At 41.7% G+C, this 12,749-nt stretch overlaps 1 pseudogene; it reads left to right on the top strand.

Moving 5' to 3' along the window:
- Positions 1-9,698: 9,698 nt before the first annotated feature.
- LOC125555883 (L-gulonolactone oxidase 2 pseudogene) lies at positions 9,699-11,693 on the top strand (annotated as a pseudogene).
- The last annotated feature ends 1,056 nt before the right edge of the window (positions 11,694-12,749 follow it).

The raw sequence follows: 12,749 nt of genomic DNA, 5'->3' as shown, positions 1-12,749 counted from the left end.
CCCCTTTTGGGTTCGACTCTGATCGTATTCGAATCAGAGTCGTTAAAAAAGTCTCAAGGTCATTTGGGGGCTTCCTGTTCAAACATAGATCGTATTCAAATCAAAGAGAACATAGTTGTCGATACCCTCTTGATTGGCACAATGCCAAACCCACTAGGGGGCTTCTTGATCATATTCGAATCATAGCTTAACCCCTTTTGGGTCTGACTTTAATCGTATTCGAATCAGAGTCGTTAAAAAACTCTCAAGGTCATTTGGGGGCTTCCTGTTCAAACATAGGTCGTATTCGAACCAAAAATAACATAGATGTCGGTACCCTCTTGATCGGCGCAACGCCAAAACCACTAGGGGGCTTCCCGATCATATTTGAATCCTAGATTAACCCCTTTTGGTCCGGCTTACTGATCGTATTCGAATTAGAAGCCTCACTCTTTTCTCTTTGTTTGACTTAAATTTTTTGAAAACAGTCTTTTGGGTTTGTCTTGAGACTTTTTGTTCATATCTGAAGCATATATGTGGTTTCGATTCACCCGGCTTGACTTTGGATGATAAGTCGCCATCATATGACAATCATAAACATTTGGAAGTTTTGGCTTCTAAATATTGGGTTATCACCCTTACTGCACAGGTATCCTAAACCGATAGTACGATTCAAATATCACAGGAACCAGTTTTCCAAACCATATTATATTATTCAAATCTTTAATAGCCAACATGGCTAGATTTTTATTATGGTTATCAATAGCCAATATTATGATGGAGATCTCCAAAGTCGCTTCAGCGCAATGGTTATTATTTTATTAATGGACATAATTTATTTTTATAATGGAGGGAATAGTCCCGAGTCGCTGCAGGCTTACAACCCGGCACTTGGGGGCTATATTATTCAAATTGAGATTACATCAAATATGCAAGTCCCATGTCACTGCCAGCATGCACCATGTCACTTGGGGGCTAATGTAAAGTCATTTTTTGATCAACTTATTGAAGACCCGACTCATCCCATTGTAATGAGCCGGCCCTTGGGGGTTACCAATTGCTCCTGTCGAAAATTCAAGATACACAAGCCTTAATCCATTATATTGAAAGATCTACTACTCAGTTAGTAGAGTACAAAGCTCTTAACCTTGTGGACGTGGGTTCAAGCCCCATGGTGAAGATTACATCATATGATGTTATTATCAATGAATCATATACAAAGTCTCAGCTCAGTAATATCTTACTGAGTCGGCCCTTAGGGGCTACACGTTGCTGCTCAAATTTACATGATCATATTTACAAAGTCCCTACTCATTATTGCATAATGACCCGGCCCTTGGGGGCTACACTGGTTGAAATTTTTATGAACATAAGGCAATTACAAGTCCCAGGTTGCTACAAGCATGACAATCCGGCACTTGGGGGCTACAGGTGATATGCATATAAAGGAGGAATAACTTCAAATTCTCAGTTTTGAGCAAATCGGGTATTATATTATTATTGAAGAAATCTGCAAAGTTTATGACCCGGTGTCATCATAAGATTAACCTGGTATCAGCAACAATTACATGACCCGACATCATTTGTTTATAACCCGACAATTTTGGCAATCATAAATCGGCAAAATCTACATCTTTAAGTCGGCTGAATATCAGTTGAATATTTCAAGACCAATATTTGTGTCAAATCAGAGCATTGAAGGCCGACTCAAATGGATTATTTCTTATAATCTTTCTTCACAAGAGCCAATGTCAGCAAATGGATTATGAAGCTGGCTTATTGACCCGGATTTTCCAGGAGAAGATGTCAAGGACTTAAGGATGATCAGGTGCCGGCTTACAAGAATATTTAACCCGGAGCACAACCTGTCAAATTTGTTTTTGTGTTTATGTTGCAGGATTAGTTTAACATGGATAAATCCAAATTAAACTGGGGCTAATGTCGGGGATATACCGCGCAGTATAAACCGCCGGATGTATGACCCGACTGGAGCTTGGCGACTCACTGGCGACCCGCTTGGACCTGGCGGTTTACGATTCATCATAGACCCGGCGGGCGGGTCAGATGGATGACAAGGCCCAAGGCCTAGAAGACCGACTCGTATTATGGTGGGCCGGCTTAAGAGGAAAGGCATAAGGAATATTCTCCTACAAAGGAAGTAAGACTAGAACTCCACTTGTAATAGAGTAATCCTAATCCTATTAGGACTAGTCATGTAACCCGCCCCTTCAACATATATAAGGAGGGGCAGGGCTCCCCAAAGAGGGCCAAGTAAGAAGAAACAATCTCTAGGGCTAGACACAAAGAGCCGGCTTACCGGCGACTCCCTCATGATCATAATGAGACCTAGCCACAAACAGCATGTAGGGCTATTACCGGATGATGTTTCCCGGGGCCCTGAGTTGTCTAAATTCTTGTCTTATGTGTTGCCTCTCTCGTCCCGATCAACCCCTCTCAAGTTACCACATAGATGCGTTGGCCGCACGACTAAGTCTTCACACTAGGACATCTGCCGTGACAATTCCACGACAACAATGGTATTTCTGACACACGATCCAAACGCAAAGAAGCCCACCCCACAACAGCCCCTTCGCTTTTCCTATCGAACGCTCCCCTTCCCGCTCGATTTCCCACTGTAGTGGGACATTTCTCACTGGAGCCCTCTCCTTTAAATCTGGATGACACCTACCTCACGTTTGACATGGCATCCTCTCTTCTTCGCACCTTACTTCCCCACGGACCGCGAAGAAGGAGTCCCCCGCCAACCGCCCCTCTCTTCCCTGACCCCTTCATCCCCGTGTTCGTGTCGATCCGCCACCGCCATCAAGGGGGAGCAGGCGTGCGCCGCCCGTGACGCCCCTGATCCAAGGCAGGTCTGATGTGTTCCGCATCATTACCATGTTGCAATATACAGTTGAATGTTGTGCATTACCATGAAACAAAATATGATGTATGTTTACTACTGGTCCACTCTATTGCTTCAGTAGTTGTGGAAAGCATCTACACGTTTTGTATTTGGAACACGATTAAATTTTGGATGGACACGAGGGATGCTGCTCAAACCGGGCATTTGAGGCCCGTTTGAGGCGTCCGTCTGGGTCGGATTTTTTTATCAATCACTGACCGGGCCGTTCGCCCGGGCATTTGAGGCGGGTTTGGGGTGTCCGGCTATAGATGCTCTCAAGTGGCATGAGGGTTGTTATACGGGGTGAGGAACCAGGAGAGTACGTGCTTCAAGGCAGAGTGAGAAAACCTAGGTGCATCTGTATTTATTCTAAAAAACGCATTTTGAACTTGTTTAAAATGTCCAAAAAAAACCTAAACAAAATGTCATGCGTACATCTCTGTAAAATTATGTGTGCGGCATGAAGTTTTATGAAAACATGTCTTTATACTTTGCCGCGGCAAAAGAATGACAAATTTCGGTGCGGGAAAATAGTGTTCCACGAGGCATTCTTTTTTTTCCTTTTTGTACAGGGCACAAAAAGTCATTCTTTTGCAAAACTTTATGTTCACACATAAAACATGGAGATGTATGCGTGCAAGTTTTTTTTGGTTTTCTTTTTGGCATTTAGAAATGTCATTTCTAAAGTAGATGCATATGTATCTGAGTTCATCCATGTATTTTCCCTTCGAGGCATGAACCTAACAAGCTATGCCGACCAAGCGCAGACCCTAAAGGACATTCACTCTCTTTTCCAAAAGGAAGGGGGACTTTTACTTTTGTTTGTGAGAGATAATTACTCTCTTCAAGGCTCTCAATATTGTTGCTACCTCCAAAGTTATATCAGACTCCGCAGTTTACCTATCCTACAGTTTTTTTCATGGCAGAATGTACATGTGTTGCCACACTTTGTTATCTTTGGCTCACCATTACAACAAATATTAAGAGCACCCAAAGGTATCAGAATAATGTAGCATCCAATTAACAATCAATAAATATCGGAAACGCTAGCTGATGACCGTTCGCCAGGGGCAATCCCAGCGAATGTGCTTTCTCCTGTCGGATTTCTTGCACGGATCTTGGCAAACACACGTCAAATTTTTAAGCTGTTCGCTGTGATACAAAAACTGACGAACCATACCCTATTTAGAAACCCCACTACCCACCAAACTGACTAGCTATTGAGCCTCCACCGAGGGTGCCTGGGATTGAATTCCAACCTCTCATTTTCTCTCCCTTTTTATGTAGATGGGAAAATATTACTTTTTTAACTTAGGCACATGGCAATTTTACTAAAAAATATTAACATGACAGATACATATCTTTTGTACATGGCAGTTTTATTATAAGTAACGTGCCATTTTTATTATTAAGATAATTTTTTCACTTAGGTACATGGCGATTTTACTAAAAAAAATTAACATGGCACTTTATAAGATTTCTACATGGAAGTTTTATTATTAATAACATGGCATTTTTATTATTAAGAAGTTAGCATTTTTCTGTAGTGTTTACAAGTGAAGTTTGCTTTTTTACTTCCCCTAAGAAAAGTTTGCTTTTACATGGCTTTTTCATTATTAATAAGATGGCATTTTTATTTTTGGGAGGATGTCAGTTTTATTACAGAAGAGCATGTCATTTTTTTATTATTGTTGGCATGACATTTTTATTATTAAGAAGATGGTAAGAGCATGGAAATATGTATATTGATAGGAAAATTTTCTTTTATTTATTTCATTTGACACGACATTTTTTATGATTTTTACATAGTGTAATAAATAAATAAATAAATAAATAAATAAATAATATACAACATGTCATTTTTTTTGGGTCCATGGCAAATATAAAGAAGAGAAGAGTTAACTGGGCCTATGGGCCTATGAGTTGTTCGCCCTGGATCTCTGTGTGGCAAACCATCCAGAGAGGGAGCGAAACGGGCGCTCCTATTCGGTGAAATCACCAATTAAGGAGCACTCTTTGCAAAAATCACTCCCACCTTCTCAAATGGTGACAAGTAGTGTACTTCATGTACGCCATTTCTTGCAATCTGTGAGTTTTCTTTTTTTCCATCGATCGGCTTATTCAAAATGCTTTATCTCTTAAATCGTGCGTCCAAATCTTGAACCCTTTTCACCATTAGATTTCTTGCGTCGAGATCTTCAAAAATCTATGTCATGTTGATAGGATTTGATGAACTTTTTTTCACGAAAAACAACACTGGAAGCACGATTTTTTTCCCTTTCGAGAGGCACAGCCGCGCCTCTCGCGAAAGAAAAAAACATGTTTCTTTTTGTTTCAGGGAAGCATGGTCGTGCCTTTCGTGGAAGCAAATCCGTTCCTCCCGCGGAAACAAAATCGTGCCTCTCGCGAAAGAAAAAAAAATAGTTTTTTCTCCGTTTTTTGAGAGACACGACTGTGGCTCTCGCCAAAGTAAAATCGTGCCTCTCGCGGAAAGAGAAAGACGTGTTTTTTTTCTGTTTCCGAGAGGCACAGTCGTGGCTCTCCGCGGAAGCAAATCCATGCCTCTCACGGAAGGAAAAAAAAAGAACATGTTTTTTTCCATTTCACAGAAGCAAATTAGCGCCTCTCGTGTAAGCAAAACCATACCTATCGTGAAAGGGAAAAAACAAGCGTTTTGTTTTCATTTCCGAAAGGCACGACCGTCCCTCTCGCAGAAGAAAAAAAAAACGTGTTTTTCCATGCAATTTTTTTGTCAACAAGCTAAGTAAGACCTATGGAAAACCGAAAAGTCGAAAAAACCAGGGGAAAACATCTAAAACGCTGAAAACGTGTGCGGAAAATAAAATAAAAACAAAATCCGACAAGAGCGCACAGAGCGCGACACATGGTAGTGTCTAAGGGCGCGTCAAGTGACGCGCTCTCAGCCCATCCAACCTAACCCTTTGGAAGGCTCCCGAAGGTGCGAGCGTACATGCAAGCGCGCACCGCACCCTCGGTCGCACCCCTATTGGGCCAGCCCATAAGCAAAGCAGGACACCCCAATTTTTTTGTTTCTTTTGCTTTTTACTTTTTTCCTGTTTTCATTTTTTCCTATTTAAAATAATTCAAAATTAAAAAATCAAAATCTCAAAAAGTGAATTTTGGTAAAAATTCCAGAAATCATAAAATTTTCATGGTTTTAAAATGTCCAAGATTTTGACCAAAAATATTCGTTATTGAACAAATGCTCGTGAATTAAAAAAATGTTCACGAATTCAAACAAATAATTTAAAAAAATGTTTGATTTCAAAAAAATGTTCGCAATTTCGAAAGAATGAAAATTTTTATTTTGATGTACAATTTTTGATGAGCACTTCTTAATAATGATGAACACAGTTTTGTATTGGATGAACAAATTTTGAATTCGACGAACAATTTTTTGAACTTGATGAACAAAATTTGTTTTCAAGAACATTTTTTAAGAAAGGATGAACAAATTTTGAATTTGATGAACATTTATTCATTATCGTTAGAATTTTTTTTGAATTGATGAATGTTTTTAAATCCCATGAAAACAAATGAATTCAATGTAGATTTTTTGAGTTGATAAATGACTTTTATTGATGAACATTTTTTACACTAGTGAACCTTTTTTTGAATATGGTGCACGAAAAAATGTTTGCAAACAAAATTTGCAAAAATATGAAAACGTAATGAAGAAAATTAGAGAAAAGAAAAAGGAGAAGGATAAATGAAAAAAAAAGAAAAAGAAAAACGAAAAACGAAAAAGAAGGAAAAACGAAAGAAAAAAATGAAACTGGGCCGGCCCATACATACATGCCATATCGGAGCCACCTAGCGAAATGTTAGCTCGATCCTGTGTGGGGAGGTCCTATTGGGTGCCACAGGCGCTAGAAGTCCTCCCTGGCGCCTACTACACGGCCGTGTTGGGCCGGCCCAACAAACGTGTACAACATCGAAAAATCATTGCGTTTAAAAAATCGCAAAAATAAATGATCTAGACAGGTTTCGAACTCATGCAGTTCCACCAGTCATACGTAACAGCGCAGAGTATGTAATAATGAAGTTGCCTTGCTATTTTATTGCACAAAACTGTACCAATTAATATTTTGTGAATTATTTGACGAAAAAAATCGTGAATTTGAAAAGGTTCATAGATTTCGAACAAAGTTCATCAATTTTTAAGAAAAGTTCATCAATTTTAAAACAAAAAGTTCATCAAACTTGGAAAAAGTTCATGGATTTTCAAAATTAGTCCATCAATTTTCAAGAAAAGTTCACAAACTTGAAAAAAAGTCATCAATTTTGAAAAAGTTCATAAAATTTGAAAAAATCACCGAAATTGAAAAAAGTTCACGGATTTTTTTAAAATAGTTCAATCATTTTCTAGAAAATTTCACATACTTGAAAAAAAGTTCATTAAATTTGAAAACAGTTCATCGAAACTGAAAAACTTTCATGAACTTTCTAAGAAAGTTCATCGATTTTTAAAAAGTTCATCAAATTTGAAAAACAAGTTCATGATTTTTTTTAGAAAAGTTCACAAAAATTGAAAACAGTTCATGGTTTTGGAAAAAACGTTCATTGATTTTGAAGAAAAAGTTCATCGATTTACAATCACACATTTAAGAAAAATAAATAAAAATAAAAAGGACAGAAAAAAAAAGAAACAAAAAAAGTAAATGTGAACTGGAGAAAGAGTAAGGACGTAGTGCATAAGCTAGCGATGGTCGTAGTGGCTAGCATGGTGCGCTGTGAACGTGTAGGTCCTGTCCTGGGTTCGAGTCGGCGCAGCTCTCTATATTTTGTACTTTATAAAGAGACGTAGCAAAACGGTAAGTGGGCCGGCCCATCTCGCGGTAGAGGGAGTTCGCGGCAGGCGCCCGTTTGCGAAATGACATGTAATGGGCGCCTGTAGTGCTAAATAGGAACACCCCCCCCCCCCCCTCCGGGAACGAAAACGAAAACATTCAATGGGACATCCATCGCAGGCTATTAGAGTCCATAAATTAACATGTAATCAATTATTCTATCACACATAAAATTTAACATAAGACCTCTTTTAATTCACATGTCCTTAAATAAGGTGTTAAGCATATTAAATAGCTTAGCAACCAAACTCCCCAATGCACGGATGCTTTGCTTCCTGTAGCTAAGCTCTGTTTGTTTAATTAGTCATAGTATCTTTTGTAGTATGTAACTTTGTGGTCTATTTCTGTCATGTATTAAGCAAATAATATTCTTAAGTAAAACACATGAAAATATATTTGACTCGAGTCCATACATAAAGTGCCAATAATATGTCTAAAGTAACTAATGATCATAATCTGTTTTGGTCCAAACTTTTTCCAAATATGCTCTACCAAATCAGTCTTTCAGTGCTATATGCGTCGCGCGGTCTCGGATTCTTGCATCCCTTTGTAGCACCTGGGCAAATACCTACATGTCGTCAAATGTGAATACTGATGATAGGACAATGATACGACACTTCACATGGGATCAAATTAACTGTGTTTTCACCTAGGGTCATGCGCTTGGAGTCATTTCCTCGTGGGGTCACCGATTCGCTCTCTCTCATCATTAATTTAACCTGCCACGTCTGAATTTTGTCTATATGACAGGCTTAGCGCCGGTCCAAGTTGAAGCATTGAGAGGGGCCTAATGCACCGACAATGCGTGGTGCATTAGGCTAGTCATAGTGGGAGTAACTTAACTAGTAACATAGCGCATTTTAATTTTTTTTGCTTATGTGGCATATAATTAATGAGAAGTGGTAACATAATATGTTACTCGAACACGCTTCCTAATATAAAATAAGTCTACAAGCTAATAAATAAAATCTTCTATAATACGACTACTATGTTACTTTGCACTATAAAGATAATAATTTAGACTAGTGTCATATGCATGACACTAGTATAAGTTACTCCCCACTATAACCAGCCGAGGAAAGCTGAACGGAGAAATCAAACCCAAGAGCGATCCTTGTCAATCACCGAAACCTGATGAGGTCAAACCTAGCTAACATTCATAAAGCCTCCTTATTGGATAAGGATTGACTCTGTAAGTTTGCATGTTAGTCGTCCGGAAGACATGCATGTACACAAAAACTGGCAGAAGTAGCTTTCAGCAAGATGGATGAAAAACCGCAAAATCACGCTAACAGATACTAGCTGACTAAACTTTTCGTCTCTTTGATTTGAAAGCCATGACTTGCAACAGCCAAGAAAAGGACATCCAACCTAGAGGATAACGTTGTTGACAAAGTTTTTAGCCATACAAGCATTTCTCCATTAGGCAAATCCCGCTGACTATTTTTTGTGACGTACAGGCAAATTTCGGACATGCATTGTGATAAAACTACTAGACTGTGTTTTCCTTTTGCTATTTTGCTTGATAGAAACTGTTGCCCACGCTGTTCCCTCAAGATTAATGGTGTTGCAACTTCAGGGCCTCCATCTATGGTCTATTCTTTCGTGTCATTAGTCCACGCATGCACTTGCTAGCTACCTTCTATTACTCCGTTTTAAATTAGTTGACTTGAATTTATCTAAATACAAATGTATCTATACTTGTTTAGTGTCTATATACATTCGTATCTAGATAAATATAGGTCAAGTAATTTGGAACGGAGAGAATAGATCTGTCGGTTAACTTGTTGAACTCACTCACGCGAAAACATTGCAAGGTTTATATGACAGATAGGCAGGTCAGATACTCGATGAAGTCAGACTCCAACGTGCATGCCTGCACAAATATGACCGGGTGGAATAGGACTTTTCCCCCAAGCTGTGCGCCATGCCGAGACCTTCTATTTAAGGCCTAGCTTGTCTCTATTAGCTACAACCAGTCAAGACAAAACAATGTCAATGTCACATGGCCAAACAAGAGCAATGGAAAGCTTGCTGGTGCTTCTCTCCCTTGGAGTCCTCGTCCAGCTCGCTGGCTGCAGCCCTCCGCCGGACCCGGTGATCTGCACGCATGGCACGTCCAACTGCACCATCACCAACACGTACGGCTCCTTCACGGACCGCACCATCTGCCGCGCGGCCAAGGTCACCTACCCGGGGACCGAGCAGGAGCTCGTCGCGGCCGTGGCAGCCGTGGTGTCCACAAAACAGAAGGTGAAGGTGGCCACCAAGCACTCACACAGCATTCCCAAGCTGGCGTACCCCGGCGGCGACGAAGGTACACTCATAAGCACGGCGCGGCTCAACCGGACGGTGTGCATCGACGTCGCGAAACGCCTCATGACGGTGGAGAGCGGCATGCTCCTTCGGGACCTGATCGAGGCCGCTGCCGCGGCGGGGCTGTCCCTGCCTCACTCACCGTACTGGTACGGCCTGACCATCGGGGGCATGTTGGCGACGGGCGCGCACGGGAGCTCGCTGTGGGGAAAGGGAGGCGCCGTGCACGAGTACGTGGTCGGGCTGAGGATCGTAACTCCAGCGCCGGCGAGCCAGGGGTTCGCCGTAGTGAGGGAGCTAGGTTCCGATCACCCAGACCTGGATGCCGTTAAGGTCTCCCTTGGCGTTCTCGGCGTCATCTCTCAGGTAACTCTGACCATGCAGCCGTTGTTCAAGCGGTCGGTGACGATGGTGCAGCGCGACGACTCAGACATGGCGGAGAAGGTGGCCGCGTGGGGCCACCTCCACGAGTTTGGCGACATGACGTGGCTGCCGTATCAGGGCAAGGTGATCTACCGCCAGGACGACCGCGTCGACGTCTCGACCCCAGGCAATGGCCTCAATGACTTGCTCCTTTTTCACGCCAGTCCCACCCGCAGGCTCATCGATGCAAGAGTCGCTGAGGAGAGGCTGCAGGAGAACGGCACCGACACCGCCCGATGCGCGGCGGCGGAACAGCAAGCGGCCGCCTTCGAGCAACGGTCCTATGGTTTCACAAACGATGGCGTCTCTTTCACAAGATACCCGGTGGTGGGGTACCAACACCGCATCCAGGCGTCTGGCACATGCCTCAGTAGCCCAGAGGATGGCCTCCTCACCTCCTGTGCTTGGGACCCGCGCATCCAAGGCTCCTTCTACTACAACTCCGGCTTCAGCGTCGCAGCCTCCAAGGCACGGGCGTTCGTCATTGACATGCAACGTCTCCGCGACCGCAACCCGGACATGTTTTGTGCTGCCCTCGACTCCAAGGTGGGCGTGGTCATGCGGTACGTCAAGGCGTCATCGGCTTACCTTGGTAAAAAGGAAGACTCCGTCGACTTCGACATCATCTTCTACCGGAGCCACACAAACGGCATGCCACGTGTGCACGCCGACGTGGTGGACGAGATTGAGCAGATGGCGCTGCGCAAGTATGGCGGCCTCCCGCATTGGGGCAAGAACCGGAACTTCGCCTTCGATGGTGCCATCGCAAAGTACCCAAAAGCTCATGAATTCCTTAAAGTGAAAAATAGGTACGACCCCGACGGGCTCTTCTCCAATGAGTGGACTGACCAAGTACTCGGTATCAATGGAACTCCCAACGTCATCAAAAAGAGTTGCGCCATCGAAGGACTCTGTGTCTGCTCCAGTGACTTGCATTGTGCTCCGGAGCAGGGCTACTTATGCAAGCCAGGGAAGGTGTACAAGGAGGCTCGAGTCTGCTCGTTCATCACAGATTATTAGAGGTGACTCGCGCTTTGCCACGTTAAGTCTTTTTTATGCAGTCTGTCAGTTGCTTCATTATTGTTGTTTCACCTGAGTTGGACTAGCTTTTAATTACATCAATGATTTGTTTTTGATTCACTTTTATCTGATGAATGTGGAAGCAGTATGTTATGTGTGAGGTGGAGTAAGTTCTTATATGTGTGGTTGTGCTATTCTTATTTTTAACACAGAAAACAACATATGTGTGCCATGTTCACTTAGGAGTTGACCCAAAAGCGATACACAAATTCACTCCCTTCCATATGGGCATACTAGTGACCCCAAAGCCACGATGGAGTGCCATCATTCCTAGGGAGCTTTGAATTTTACTTCCTCCGTTCCGAATTACTTGTTGCATGTATGGATGTATCTAGATGTATTTTAATTCTAGATACATCCATTTCTGTGAAGAATAATTTGGAACGGAGGAAGTAGAAGATACAAAAACACACATAAATTTCTGGACTCCATTTGCATTTGATATTCACATCGACTCTAAAATTGATGGTCTAAAACATGACCGAAAGTGGAAGATAAAGATACCATAAGAATGATATTCCTTGTGTGGAACATAAAGATGTATTTTGTATATGCTATAGATGAAATTGTGGCAACGAGTAAGGAATTTGACTCACAAATCAACATGCAACAAGAAAGTGAGATGCCCATATCGTTTACAATTTGTACATGCGAAAGTAAGAGATGTCAAGGCCCGTTGATTTGAAATTTATTGAAAAGAAGAGAATTGGACAGTCAAATAATTTATTTATTTTTATCATCAAAACTTTATTCCTCAAACAATGGCCATATCGTTTACAATTTGAGGCAAAATATAGTCGAGGCCATTCGAGTTCTAAGACAGTCAAATAATTTTAACATACATGACAATCAAACCGTCCAGCAAAACAAAGAATCACGAACCACACACAATTTCCAAAATACGAAGGGTGTGAGAAAAGCATACAACCGTAGTTGGAATGGTGATCCTTCCCAAAAAAGCATATGTTGTTCGGATATCCATAGTTACAAAATGGAAAATACAGTGAATCAGTTAATTGGTCGTAATCATACCCCCCCCCCCCCCCCCTAAATCTAATTATCAGTAAATCAAAGAAGTTGATTGTAAGTATGCATTGGAGTGATTTGCGATAAAATAGAACCAATAAATTCTAAAATGAATCAAACATGGTGATGTCCTTAAAAAACATAACAAG

The sequence above is a fragment of the Triticum urartu genome, chromosome 5A (assembly GCF_056163025.1).
Source record: "Triticum urartu cultivar PI428250 chromosome 5A, HENAU_Tu73, whole genome shotgun sequence".
Classification (NCBI taxonomy): domain Eukaryota; kingdom Viridiplantae; phylum Streptophyta; class Magnoliopsida; order Poales; family Poaceae; genus Triticum; species Triticum urartu.
Note: the sequence above shows the minus strand (reverse complement) of the source record. Positions and strands in the feature narration are given on the sequence as shown.